At 38.6% G+C, this 15,741-nt stretch overlaps 1 protein-coding gene across 16 annotated transcripts in view; it reads right to left on the reverse strand.

Annotated features, from left to right (window-relative positions):
• The window catches only part of R3HDM1 (R3H domain containing 1), a 119,456-nt gene that overhangs the window by 93,767 nt on the left and 9,948 nt on the right, over nt 1-15,741 (reverse strand). The gene's annotated exons all lie outside the window — the stretch shown is intronic.

The following is a 15,741-nucleotide window of genomic DNA, read 5'->3' on the forward strand; positions in this document are numbered from 1 at the left end:
GACAGGACTGGGGTTGGCGGCGTGAACACAGCCTGAAGGGGGCTAGTGCGCCACAGCTAGCTGGGAGGGCGTCTGGGAAAAGGTCTGGAGCTGCCGAAGAGACAAGAGACTTTTTCTTGCCTCTTTGTTTCCCGGTGCACGAGGAGAGGGGATTAAGAGCGCTGCTTAAAGGAGCTCCAGAGACGGGTGCGAGCCATGGCTATCAGCGTGGACCCCAGAGACGAGCATGAGACGCTAAGGCTGCTGCTGCAGCCACCAAGAAGCCTGTGTGCGAGCACAGGTCGCTATCCACCCCTCCGCTCCCGGGATCCTGTGCAGCCCGCCACTGCCAGGGTCCCGTGATCCAGGGACATCTTCCCCGGGAGAACGCACAGCGCGCATCAGGCTGGTGCAATGTCATGCTGGCCTCTGCCACCGCAGGCTCGCCCCGCATCCGTACCCCTCCCTCCCCCCAGGCCTGAGTGAGCCAGAGCCCCTGAATCAGCTGCTCCTTTAACCCCGTCCTGTCTGAGCGAAGAACAGACACTCTCAGGTGACCTACACGCAGAGCTGGGGCCAAATCCAAAGCTGAACACCAGGAGCTGTGCGAACAAAGAAGAGAAAGGGAAATCTCTCCCAGCAGCCTCAGAAGCAGCGGATTAAAGCTCCACAATCAACCTGATGTACCCTGCATCTCTGGAATACCTGAATAGACAATGAATCATCCCAAATTGAGGAGGTGGACTGTGGGAGCAAGATATATTATTTTTTCTCCTTTATCTCTTTTTCTGAGTATGTATGTGTATGCTTCTGTGTGAGATTTTGTCTGTATAGCTTTGCTTTCACCATTTGTCCTAGGATTCTGTCCGTCCATTCTTTTTACTTTAAAAAAATTTTTGCATAATAATTATTTTTTATTTTAATAAATTTTTTATTTTATCTTACTTTATTTTATTTTATCCTCTTTCTTTCTTTCTTTTTTTCCTCCCTTTTATTCTGAGCCGTGTGGATGAAAGGCTCTTGGTGCTCCAGCCAGGAGTCAGTGCTGTGCCTCTGAGGTGGACGAGCCAACTTCAGGACACTGGTCCACAAGAGACCTCCCAGCTCCACGTAATATCAAACGGCGAAAATCTCCCAGAGATCTCCATCTCAACACCAAGACCCAGCTTCACTCAACGACCAGCAAGCTACAGTGTTGGACACCCTATGCCAAACAACTAGCAGGACAGGAACACAGCACCATCCATTAGCAGAGAGGTTGCCTAAAATCATAATAAGGCCACAGACACCCCAAAACACAACACCAGATGTGGACCCGCCCACCAGAAAGACAAGATCCAGCCTCATACACCAGACCATAGGCACTAGTCCCCTCCACCAGGAAGCCTACACAACCCACTGAACCAACCTTAGCCACTGGGGACAGACACCAAAAGCAACGGGAACTACGAACCTGCAGCCTGTGAAAAGGAGACACCAAACACAGTAAGATAAGCAAAATGGGAAGACAGAAAAACACACAGCAGATGAAGGAGCAAGGTAAAAACCCACCAGACCAAACAAATGAAGAGGAAATAGGCAGTCTACCTGAAAAAGAATTCAGAGTAATGATAGTAAAGATGATCCAACATCTTGGAAATAGAATACAGAAAATGCAAGAAACATTTAACAAGGACCTAGAAGAACTAAAGAGGAAACAAGCAATGATGAACAACACAATAAATGAAATTAAAAATACTCTAGAAGGGATCAATAGCAGAATAACTGAGGCAGAAGAATGGATAAGTGACCTGGAAGATAAAATAGTGGAAATAACTACTGCAGAGCAGAATAAAGAAAAAAGAATAAAAAGAACTGAGGACAGTCTCAGAGACCTCTGGGATAACATTAAACACACCAACATTCGAATTATAGGGGTCCCAGAAAAAGAGGAGAAAAAGAAAGGGACTGAGAAAATATTTGAAGAGATTATAGTTGAAAACTTCTGTAATATGGGAAAGGAAATAGTTAATCAAGTCCAGGAAGCACAGAGAGTCCCATACAGGATAAATCCAAGGAGAAACACGCCAAGACACATATTAATCAAACTATCAAAAATTAAATACAAAGAAAACATATTAAAAGCAGCAAGGGAAAAACAACAAATAACACACAAGGGAATCCCCATAAGGTTAACAGCTGATCTTTCAGCAGAAACTCTGCAAGCCAGAAGGGAGTGGCAGGACATATTTAAAGTGATGAAGGAGAAAAACCTACAACCAAGATTACTCTACCCAGCAAGGATCTCATTCAGATTTGATGGAGAAATTAAAACCTTTACAGACAAGCAAAAGCTGAGAGAGTTCAGCACCACCAAATCAGCTTTACAACAAATGCTAAAGGAACTTCTCTAGGCAAGAAACACAAGAGAAGGAAAACACCTACAATAACAAACCCAAAACAATTAAGAAAATGGGAATAGGAACATACATATCAATAATTACCTTAAATGTAAATGGATTAAATGCTCCATCCAAAAGACATAGACTGGCTGAATGGATACAAAAACAAGACCCATATATATGCTGTCTACAAGAGACCCACTTCAGACCTCAGGACACATACAGACTGAAAGTGAGGGGATGGAAAAAGATATTCCATGCAAATGGAAATCAAAAGAAAGCTGGAGTAGCAATTCTCATATCAGACAAAATAGACTTTAAAATAAAGATTATTACAAGGAAGGACACTACATAATGATCAAGGGATCAATCCAAGAAGAAGATATAACAATTGTAAATATCTATGCACCCAACATAGGAGCACATCAATACATAAGGCAAATACTACCAGCCATAAAAGGGGAAATCGACAGTAACACAATTATAGTAGGGGAATTTAACACCCCACTTTCACCAATGGACAGATCATCCAAAATGAAAATAAATAAGGAAACACAAGCTTTAAATGATACATTAAACAAGATGGACTTAATTGATATTTATAGGACATTCCATCCAAAAACAACAGAATACACATTTCTCTCAAGTGCTCATGGAACATTCTCCAGGATAGATCATATCTTGGGTCACAAATCAAGCCTCGGTAAATTTAAGAAAATTGAAATCGTATCAAGTATCTTTTCCGACCACAACGCTATGAGACTAGATATCAATTACAGGAAAAGATCTGTAAAAAGTACAAACACATGGGCGCTAAACAATACACTCCTTAATAACCAAGAGGTCACTGAAGAAATCAAAGAGGAAATCAAAAAATATCTAGAAACAAATGACAATGAAAACACGACAACCCAAAACCTATGGGATGCAGCAAAAGCAGTTCTAAGAGGGAAGTTTATAGCAATACAATCCTACCTTAAGAAACAGGAAACATCTCAAATAAACAACCTAAACTTGCACCTACAGCAATTAGAGAAAGAAGAACAAAAAAACCCCAAAGTTAGCATAAGGAAAGAAATCACAAAGATCAGATCAGAAATAAATGAAAAAGAAATGAAGGAAACAATAGCAAAGATCAATAAAACTAAAAGCTGTTTCTTTGAGAAGATAAACAAAATTGATAAACCATTAGCCAGACTCATCAAGAAAAAAAGGGAGAAGACTCAAATCAATAGAATTAGGAATGAAAAAGGACAAGTAACCACTGACACTGCAGAAATACAAAGGATCATGAAAGATTACTACAATCAACTCTATGCCAATAAAATGGACAACCTGGAAGAAATGGACACATGCTTAGAAATGCACAACCTGCCGAGACTGAACCAGGAAGAAATAGAAAATATGAACAGACCAATCACAAGCACTGAAATTGAAACTGTGATTAAAAATCTTCCAACAAACAAAAGCCCAGGACCAGATGGCTTCACAGGCGAATTCTATCAAACATTTAGAGAAGAGCTAACACCTATCCTTCTCAAACTCTTCCAAAATATAGCAGAGGGAGGAACACTCCCAAACTCATTCTATGAGGCCACCATCACCCTGATACCAAAACCAGACAAAGATGTCACAAAGAAAGAAAACTACAGGCCAATATCACTGATGAACATAGATGCAAAAATCCTCAACAAAATATTAGCAAACAGAATCCAACAGCACATTAAAAGGACCATACACCATGATCAAGTGGGGTTTATCCCAGGAATGCACGGATTCTTCAATATACGCAAATCAATCAACGTGATACACCATATTAACAAATTGAAGGAGAAAAACCATATGATCATCTCAATAGATTCAGAGAAAGCTTTCGACAAAATTCAACACCCATTTATGATAAAAACCTTGCAGAAAGTAGGCATAGAGGGAACTTTCCTCAACATAATAAAGGCCATATATGACAAACCCACAGCCAACATCGTCCTCAGTGGTGAAAAACTGAAACCATCTCCGCTAAGATCAGGAACAAGACAAGGTTGCCCAGTCTCACCACTATTATTCAACATAGTTTTGGAAGTTTTAGCCACAGCAATCAGAGAAGAAAAAGAAATAAAAGGAATCCAAATCGGAAAAGAAGAAGTAAAGCTGTCACTGTTTGCAGATGACATGATACTATACACAGAGAATCCTAAAGATGCTACCAGAAAACTGCTAGAGCTAATCAATGAATTTGGTAAAGTAGCAGGATACAAAATTAATGCACAGAAATCTCTTGCATTCCTATACACTAATGATGAAAAATCTGAAAGTGAAATTAAGAAAACACTTCCATTTACCATTACAACAAAAAGAATAAAATATCTAGGAATAAACCTACCTAAGGAGACAAAAGACCTGTATGCAGAAAATTATAAGACACTGCTGAAAGAAATTAAAGATGATACAAATAGATGGAGAGATATACCATGTTCTTGGATTGGAAGAATCAACACTGTGAAAATGACTCTACCCAAATGCAATGACCCAAAGCGATCTACAGATTCAATGCAATCCCTATCAAACTACCACTGGCATTTTTCACAGAACTAGAACAAAAAATTTCACAATTTGTATGGAAACACAAAAGACCCCGAATAGCTAAAGCAATCTTGAGAACGAAAAATGGAGCTGGGGGAATCAGGCTCCCTGACTTCAGACTATACTACAAAGCTACACTAATCAAGACAGTATGGTACTGGCACAAAAACTGAAATATAGATCAATGGAACAGGATAGAAAGCCCAGAAATAAACCCACGCACCTATGGTCACCTTATCTTTGATAAAGGAGGCAAGAATATACAGAGGAGAAAAGACACCCTCTTCAATAAGTGGTGCTGAGAAAACTGGACAGGTACATGTAAAAGTATGAAATTAGAACACTCCCTAACACCATACACAAAAATAAACTCAAAATGGATTAAAGACCTAAATGTTAAGCCAGACACTATCAAACTCTTAGAGGAAAACATAGGCAGAACACTCTATGACATCAATCACAGCAAGATCCTTTTTGACCCAGCTCCTAGAGAAATGGAAATAAAAACAAAAATAAACAAATGGGACCTAATGAAACTTAAAAGCTTTTGCACAGCAAAGGAAACCATAAACAAGACCAAAAGACAACCCTCAGAATGGGAGAAAGTATTTGCAAATGAAGCAACTGACAAAGGATTAATCTCCAAGATTTACAAGCAGCTCATGCAGCTCAATAACAAAAAAACAAACAACCCAATCCAAAAATGGGCAGAAGACCTAAATAGACATTTCTCCAAAGAAGATATACAGATTGGCAACAAACACATGAAAGAATGCTCAACATCATTAATCATTAGAGAAATGCAAATCAAAACTACAATGAGAGGGGCTTCCCTGGTGGCGCAGTGGTTGAGAATCTGCCTGCCAATGCAGGGGACACGTGTTCGAGCCTGGGTCTGGGAGGATCCCACATGCCGCGGAGCAACTGGGCCCGTGAGCCACAATTACTGAGCCTGCGCGTCTGGAGCCTGTGCTCCGCAACAAGAGAGGCCGCGATAGTGAGAGGCCCGCGTACTGCAATGAAGAGTGGCCCCCGCTTGCCACAACTAGAGAAAGCCGTCGCACAGAAACGAAGACCCAACACAGCCATAACAATAAATAAAAATAAATAAATTAAAAAAAAAAAACTACAATGAGATATCATCTCACACCAGTCAGAATGGCCATCACCAAAAAATCTAGAAACAATAAATGCTGGAGAGGGTGTGGAGAAAAGGGAACACTCTTGCACTGTTGGTGGGAATGTAAATTGATACAGCCACTATGGAGAACAGTATGGAGGTCCCTTAAAAAACTAAAAATAGAACTACCATACGACCCGGCAATCCCACTACTGGGCATATACCCTGAGAAAACCATAATTCAAAAAGAGTCATGTACCAAAATGTTCTTTGCATCTCTATTTACAACAGCCAGGACATGGAAGCAACTTAAGTGTCCATGAACTGATGAATGGATAAAGACGTGGCACATATATACAATGGAATATTACTCAGCCATAAAAAGAAATGAAATTGAGTTTGTTGTATTGAGGTGGATGGATCTAGGGTATGTCATACAGAGTGAAGTAAGTCAGAAAGAGAAAAACAAATACAGTATGCTAACACATATATATGGAATCTAAGAAAAAAAAAAAAAGGTCATGAAGAACCTAGGGGTAAGATGAGAATAAAGACACAGACCTACTAGAGAATGGACTTGAGGATATGGGGAGGGGGAAGGGTAAGCTGGGACAAAGTGAGAGAGTGTCATGGACATATATATACTACCAAACGTAAAATAGATAGCTAGTGGGAAGCAGCAGCATAGCACAGGGAGATCAGGTCGGTGGTTTGTGACCGCCTAGAGGGGTGGGAGGGAGGGAGATGCAAGAGGGAAGAGATATGGGAACATATGTATATGTATAACTGATTTACTTTGTTATAAAGCAGAAACTAACACACCATTGTAAAGCAATTATACTCCAATAAAGATGTTAAAAAATTTTTTTAATAAACAAATAAATTAAAAAAAAAAAAAGAATGTTGTGAAGGGATTCTGAAGATGTAATTCAAGTCCCAAATCAGTTGATCTTAACATACAGATAATTCAGCTGGGTCTGACCCCATCAAGTGAGCCCTTATAAAAGCTGAGAGCATTCTTCTGTTGGGAGTGGGGCGGCAGATCAGATTCAAAGGCTGAGAAGGACCTGACACTGCACAGCTGGCTTTGAAGATGGAGGGGAAAGATGAAGAGGCCTACAGGCAGCCTCCAGGGGCTCAGAGAGGCCCTTGGCCGACAGTCAGCCAGGAAACATGGACCTCAGATCTCCAGCTGCAAAATACTGAGGTGCTGCTGTTGTCGGAATGAGCGTGAAGACAAATTCTTCCCCAGAGTCTTCAGATAAGGGCCCAGCCTGGCCAACCCCTTGGATTTCAGCCTTGAGAAACCCTAAACAGAACTCAGCTGAGCTCAACCTAACTTCTAATCTACATAACTGTAAGCTGATAACTGGGCATTGTTTTAAGCCTCTAAGTTTGTGGTAATATGTGATGCAGCAACAGAAAACGAATACACTGCTACATAAGTAAACTATAAACTGCCAAAGTGGCATTATTCAACAAAAATCACTTATTATTTCATTTCAAATAGCAAAGAACCAAAATTACATAATTAATACCAGAAAATCTACCATATACACATGCACACACAACAACAAAGCAGAGAAAACAAGTTTGGCATTAAATAAGAATAAATTATTTTTAAAATGAATTTAATTATTTAAAGCATGCCTTTCACTTTTCTAGCCCCATTTTTTTTTCTTTAATTTTTGACCCTGGATTAAGCAGGTTACATATATTTAGATTAAGCAGGTTATATATATTTAGATTTTAGCCTAGTCCAAGCCAAGTCTCCTTCTCAATTTTTTTTATTGTGGAAAAATACACAGGAAATGTACCATCTTAACCATTCTTAAGTGTGCAGTTCAGTAGCATTAAATACATTCATAATGTTGTGTCACCATCAGCACAATCCATATCCGGAACTCTTTTCATCGCATAAAACTGAAACTCTGTACCCATTAAACATAACTCCCCATCTCCTCTCATTCCAAGCTCTGGCAACTACCATGCTACTGTCTGTCTCTCTGTTTTTGACTACTCTAGGTATCTCATGTAAGTGGAATTATATAGTATTTGTCTTTTAGAGACTGGCTTATTTCACTTAGCATAATGACCTCAAGGTCACTGTAGCATATTATATAATTTGCTTGTAGCAAATTATCCATGTTGTAGCATATTATATAATTTCCTCCCTTTTTAAGGCTGAATGTCATTCCATTGTGTGCATATTCCACATTTTGCTTATCCAATCATCTCAAGATGAATGCATTTGGCTTGACTCCATGTTTTAACTATTGTGATTAATGCTGCTATGAACATGGGTGTACAAATATCTCTTCAAGATCCTGCTTTCAATTATTTTGGTATATATCTAGAAGTGTAATTGCTGGATCACATAGTAATTCTATTTTTAACTTTCTGAGGAATTCCATACTGTTTTTCATAGTGTCTGTATCATTTTAAATTCCCACCAACAGTGTACAAGAGTTCCAATTGCTCCACATCCTTGTCAATACTTGTGTTCTGCTTTTTGATAGTAGCCATCCTAATGGTGTGAGGTAGTATCTCACTGTTGTTTTGATTTGCTTTTCCATCGTGATTAGTGATGTTAAGTATCTTTTCATGTACTTATTGGCAATTCGTACATCTTCTTTGGAAAAGTGTCTATTCAAGTCCTTTGCCCGTTTCTGAATCGAGCTGTTTGTTCTGTTGTGTTTTAGGAGTTTTCTATGTATTCTAGTTATTAATCTCTTATCAGATATATGGTTTGCAAATATTTTCTCCTAATCTATGGGTTGCTTTTTGACTCTGTTGATAGTCTTTTGCTATACAAAATTTAAAAATTCTCATTAAGTCCAATTTTCCTATTTTTTCTTTTGTTACCTGTGCCTTTGGTGTCATATCCAAAAAAATCACTGCCAAACCCAATGTTGTAAAGCTTTTGTCCTATGTTTTCTCCTCCCTCCTTTTTTACAGATTGTGATTTTTATTCAATTTGGTATTCCAATTAGAGTAAGAGCAATGAGAATTATGCTTTATAAATACTAAATTATTACTACATTATCATGATATGGCTTTACACTGATTGTATACAGAGAAAAAAATAACACTGGAGTTAAGGCAATAACCACATGTGCAAACCAAATACATTACCCTGACATAGTCTTTAGTAAAAAGCTTTTTTGCTTAGGTGATGGTTTATATTGTTGTATGTGGGTCAGTCACTATTTTGAAGGATAAGCTTTGAATTGCTTCATTAAAAAAAAATCCCTCCTCCTGGTCCACAATGGTCAGAAGAAGCCTGTGGTAATCTCCACTCGTGTCACTTGGAATTACTGCGCCCAAGGTCTTCTGATATATCTGATTGAACATCTGTTTTATTTGTACATGATCAATCTCACTTTGAGGGACCACAATCCTGAGCAGGGTGAAGTCATCTGTGTCAGCACCTTCCACAGAATAGCACAGCCTCTCAGCAGAGAGTTGGGTGGCTCCGGGCACACTGCAAGATGGTCTTCAGGGACTTCCCTGGCAGTCCAGTGGTTAAGACTCTGCGCTTCCAATGCGTGGGTTCGAACCCTGGGTGGGGAACTAGGATCCCGCATGCCGCGCGGTGCTTTTTGACATTTCTGGAAAACTCACATCTAATATACTGCTTAATAAATCTCAATTAGCCATCCTGGAATAAGCCTCCAAGGTAGCTTTCAGTTATGGAAAGCTTCTTGTGGCATGAATGAAGATAAAGCAAGATTCGTGTGTCCCCAGTCTCCCCTCGCCAGGCTGATAAAGAAACTGAGTATCTTCCTGAGCCAACTGGTGGTTTATTTGTGTGTGTGTGCGTGCGCACGCGTGCCCCCACTTTACTTCACCCTTTCAAACCCATCCATCTTGAGATCAACCTGGCTGTCTTATCTGGCTCTCATCAGCCAAGTCTCACAAATTAAAAAGCAAGTCCTAGGTCCAAACAGGGTTGCCCCTTAGAGTGTCCTCACTTCAGCAAATGTTGTAACTTCTACAAGACTCAATAAAGTTTGAGTTCACTGTAAAATGCACTGAAACACAGATGCTGCTTTTAGGGTAGCTGGGCCCAAACAAGGCTGGGAAAGATCACGACTGAGGCAGCATGGTGCTCTAGAAAAAGTACACAAAGGAAGAAGGCTAGAGTTGAGTCCTGGTTGTACCACTGGATCTCCAGGTGACGTCGGCAATTCATTAGGGTAGGTCTCCGGAAAACAGAATGTTTGCTCAGATCAACTTTGAGTTGTGGCTCTCTGCATTCTACGAATCTAACATGAAATGGTTGGCCATAACCTTGAGCTCTTCTTGCCAATTCCAGATCTTTTTTGCAAGAAATGTTATCAGAGGGCAACTTTCCTCTGGGTATTCTTCCTCAGGTTCATGAAGGATGGTGGTGGTAATGATACCTTCCACAGATGTCCAGAGTTTTCAAATGGAAACCCACCTACCCTGAGCCCAATGATAAACAGTCTTGCCTCAGACCTCAGCATTGACTCTTTTCTTGGAAATACCACATTCTCTCTCTGGAAAAAGTGAACTGTTCCAGTAACTTTCTTCCCGCTGTCTGTGAGGACAAGATCAGCATGTCACTGCTCTGGGATGTATGTTTCTGTTGTATCCATCACAGGGGGCCTGTGATCCTGGAAGATGCCAAGGGGCACTAATCATTTGATTAGAGTAGCTTCCACAGATTAACAGCTGTTTTCAGTGTTGTTCAAAGTTCTGCCCACAGACCTGTCAACGGGCAACACCTGGGAGCTTGCTGAGATGCAGAATCTTGGCAGTCTCACCCCACACCTTCTTCAATCTCTTTTGTGGTGTTGACTTTAAATGGGTCTGTCATCTCTGGCTCTGTGGCCCCTTCCCTCTTGGGTGTGCAGTTTATAGTAGGCATCCCTGGGCAATGGGGTGTCTTGGAGGTGGGGTTGGGACTGAGAAAGCTCCCTTGGCTGGCCCCTTTGGTGTCCTAACTAAGAAATCATCGCCAAAACCAAAGTCATGAAGCTTTCCCTCAATGTTTTCTTCTAAGAGTTTTAGAGTTTTATAGCTCTTAGGTCTTTGATCCATTTTGTGTTAATTTTTGTTTATGGTCTTAGGTAACAGTCCAACTTCATTCTTTTGCACATGGATATCTAGTTTTCCCAGCACCATTTTTGAAAAGACTGTCCTTTCTCCATGGACTTGGCACCCTTGTCAAAAATCGTTTGATCATATATGCAAGGACTTATTCCTGGGCTCTCTATTCTATTCCACTGGCTTATGTGTCTGTCTTTATGCCAGCACCACATTGTTTTGATTACTGTAGCTTTGCAGTAAGTTTTGAAGTCATGAAGTGTGACTCTTCCAGTTTTGTTCTTTCTCAAGACTGTTTTGACTATTCCAGGTCCTTTGAGGTTCCATATGAATTTCAGGATGGGGTTTTCTAGTTCTGCAAAAATGACATTTGGGTTTTGATAGGATAATCACATTGAATTTGTAGATGACTTTGGGTAGTATTGACATTTTAACAATATTAAGTTTGCCAATCCATGAACATAAATGTGTTTTAATTTAGTTATGTCATCTGTAATTTCTTTCAGCAATGCTTTGTAGTTTTCATAGTACAAGACTTTCTCCTCCTTGATTAAGTTTATTTCTAAGTATTTTATTTTTTAATGCTATTGTAGATGAAATTGCTTTTGTAATTTCCTTTTCAGATTGTTCATTTTTAGCGTATAGAAATGCAACTGATTTTTGTGTGCTGACTTTGTGTGCTGCTACTTTACTTGAATTCATTTATTAGTTCTAACAGGTTTTTTTTTGGTTTTATTTTTGAACATGTGTGGAATCTTTAGGGTTTGTTTGTTTTTTCTTAACTTTTTATTTTACATTGGAGTGTAGTTGATTAACAATGTCATGTTAGTTTGAGGTGTTAGGGTTTTATACATATAAGATCATGTCATTTTCAGAGATAATTTTACTTCTTCCTTTCCAATTTGGATGGCTTTTATTTCTTTTTCTTGTATAATTGCTCTTGTTAGAATTTCCAATACCATGTTAAATAGAAATGGTAAAAGCGGGAATCCTTACCTTGTTCTTAATCTTAGAGGAAAAGCTTTCAGTGTTTCACCATTGAGCATGAAGCTCAATGTGGGTTTTTCATATATGGATTTTACTGTGTTAACGTAGTTTCCTTCTATGCCTAGTTTTATGAGTGTAAAAACAAAAAATTTTAATAGGTTGCTGCGTTCAATTATGATGATCAGGTTACCTCTCCCTCCACCCCCTGCCTTCATTCAGTTAATATGGTATACTGCACTGGTTGATTTTCATATGCTGAACCATCCTGGGAACCCACTTGGTCATGGTGTGTAATTCTTTTAATATGCTGCTGAATTCAGTTGGCTAGTATTTTGTTGAAGATTTTTGCATCAATGTTTATAAGTGATAGTGGTCTGTAGTTTTTTCTTGCAGTGTCTTTGTCTGGCTCTGGTATCAGGGTAATGCTGGACACACAGAAAAGTAAGTTACAAAGTATTCCCTGCTCTATAATTTTTTGGTAAAAATTTGGGAACTATTGGTGTTAGTTCTTCTTCAAATACTTGGTAGAATTCCTCAGATCTAGGGCTCTTCTCTGTCAGATTTTGATTTTTTGATTCAATCTCCTTATTAGTTATATGTCAATTCAGATTTTCTGTTCTTTGTGATTTAGTCTTGGTAGGTTTCGTGTTTCTAGGAATTTGTCTGTTTCATTAGATTATCCAATATGTTGGTGTGCAATTGTTCATAGTACCCTCTTTTAATCCTTTTTATTTTATAGAATAGATAGTAATGTCCATACTTTCATTTTTTATTTTAGTAATTTGAGGGTTTTTTTCTGGGTTCTTTTTTTTTTCTTCTGGGTTCATCTAGCTAAAGGCTTGTCAATTTTGTTGCCCCTTTTGAAGAACCAACTTTTGGTTTCATTAATTTATCTCTATAGTTTTCACTTTTAACAGAATTTCATTCATCGTCACAGTAAAAATTTAGCAGCTCCGTTAGCAGACTTTTACTACTTCAGAAAGATCCTAATTAAATTAGAATTTAGAAGGCTCAGGGCTAAAGACCTCAATTTATCATTTACATTGTTTGATACTACAGTATAGGACAGGAATTAGGTCAATAAATGGGTTCAGAATATGAAACATCCCTAATATAATTTCAGTTTGAAACTGATATTAATACACTGTCAGAGCTACTAGCTCCTTGCTTAGAGAAAAACTGAGGTTCAATAATAAATGGTTAAGGTGTAACATTACAATAAACACAGACTGCTTTTTAACATACTGCCCTGTAGATCAAGTTTGACGGCAAAGAAAAACAAACATAACTGATGATTTCAGTACTTTGGTCTTTTGTTTACAATAAAAGAACTTTAGACAAATTTAAAATTTATTTCAGAATATGCATCTGGAAGGATCCTCAAAACATTACCCATGTCTTAACTGCTATCCCAAACCAGAGACCTTTACAATTAATAACAAAAGAAGCAAAAATCTAAATCCATGTAGTCAACTTAATATTAAGGAATAATCTATAGGTTTTGTTTTCTAACGTTTCTTTGCTTATCATAATGGCTCTCTCTTTTTTTTTTTGGCTGCACCATGCAGCATGCCGGATCTTAGTTCCCCAACCAGGGATCAAACTCATGCCACCTGCAGTGGAAGCGTGGAGTCCGAACCACTGGACTGCTAGGGAATTCCCCATGTCTCTTTTGGTCTAATATTTTCAGTAATCTTCCTTGTTATCTTTGTACTGCTAGGACGAGTTTAGATCTATTTAAAGTTTATTATGAAAGAAAATAAAGGAAAGAAAAACAAAAGCACTGAAATCATGAACTATGAGATTTACGTATTGCTAAGAAAAGAATAATCTTTATGAGTTGTACTGTGTGTTTTCATAAAACTAACTACCAATTAATATCACTCAATTAAGAGTAAATCTAACTTATTTCAAAGAGGATCATTTTTTATTTGTAATTATTATGAACAAAATTAATGGTAATAGTTGACACCTTTCAACTAGGGCTCTTAATATAATATGAAGACCTTACTCATTCTCACTACTTTTCAAGATAATGGTAATTATTTTTTTAAATAATTTTTTTGATGTGGACCATTTTTAAAGTCTTTATTGAATTTGTTATAATACTGCTTGTTTTATTTTTTTAAATATCTCTGAACTTTTTGAGTTTTTAAAAAATTAATTAATTAATTAATTTATGGCTGTGTTGGGTCTTCGTTTCTGTGCGAGGGCTTTCTCTAGTTGTGGCAAGTGGGGGCCACTCCTCATCGTGGTGCACGGGCCTCTCACTATCGTGGCCTCTCTTGTTGCGGAGCACAGGCTCCAGATGCGCAGGCTCAGTAATTGTGGCTCACGGGCCTAGTTGCTCCGCGGCATGTGGGATCCTCCCAGACCAGGGCTTGAACCCGTGTTCCCTGCACTGGCAAGCAGACTCTCAACCACTGCCCCACCAGGGAAGCCCCATGCTTCTGTTTTATGTTTTGGTTTTTTGGCCGCGAGGCGTGTGGGATCTTAGCTCCTCAACCAGGGATCAAACCCGCACCCCTTGCGTTGGAAGGCGAAGTGATAACCGCTGGACCGCCAGGGAAGTCCCTAATGGTAATTATTGAGAGAAGATAATGAATTGAAGTGTAAATGTCAGCTAAAGGTCAAGAATAGTAAGAACAAAAGAGGCCAGGCTGATATTTTCCACTGGAATAACAGAAAACAACAAAGTTTTCTGAGTTCACAGAGTGGACTTTTAAAAAACATCAATAAACTGACAAACCACCCCCAATCACTAATTTGTTTATACCATTTAATGCTCTGGGCAAAAAGGCACAGGATTAAAAACCCAAAGGCTGTGGAATCTAAAACTGATACAAATGAACTTATTTACAAAACAGAAACAGACTCACAGACTTAGAAAACAAACTTATGGTTACCAAAGGGAAAAGGTGTGTGGGGGGGAGGGATAAATTAGGAGGTTGGGATTAACATATACACACTACTATATATAAAAGAGATACACAACAAGGACCTACTGCATAGCACAGGGAACTCTACTCAATACTCTGCAATAGCCTATATGGGAAAAGAATATGAAAAAGAATAGATATCCGTATAGGTATAACTAAATCACTTTGCTGTACATCTGAAACTAAACACAACATTATAAATCAACTATACCCCAATAAAAAAAAAAAATCCAAAGGCACAGGATTAAACATCTAAGGTAAAGTCCCTGGAGAAAGTCAAGGACTCTGGTTTATAGTTACCCTGTATATTAAATGAAGATAAAGGATCTTACCATCCACCATCCTAACGATGATATACGTGAAAGTTACTGGAGGAAGTAAAAATATTATGTAAAAGCATTCTACATCTGCAACATGTGGGGAACATCTTCTTTATACATGTCATAACAAAGCACTGTGAAAAGCAAATGTGCTAGCTATCATGTGTATATATGACCCAGGTTCAATAGAAAGAGCACCAAATCCTAGAAATAATTAGAAAAGTAAAATGTACTATGGGAAGTCAATTTTAAGTTTTAAAAGTTGAACTCATTAAATACTTTTAAAAGACAAAAGTACAGTATACAGATAGGGAACTTAATACAAAGAAAAAGTACTGTATTGAAAATTTTGGGAGCTTATG

Source organism: Balaenoptera borealis, assembly GCF_965194805.1.
Source record: "Balaenoptera borealis genome assembly, chromosome: 6".
NCBI lineage: Eukaryota > Metazoa > Chordata > Mammalia > Artiodactyla > Balaenopteridae > Balaenoptera > Balaenoptera borealis.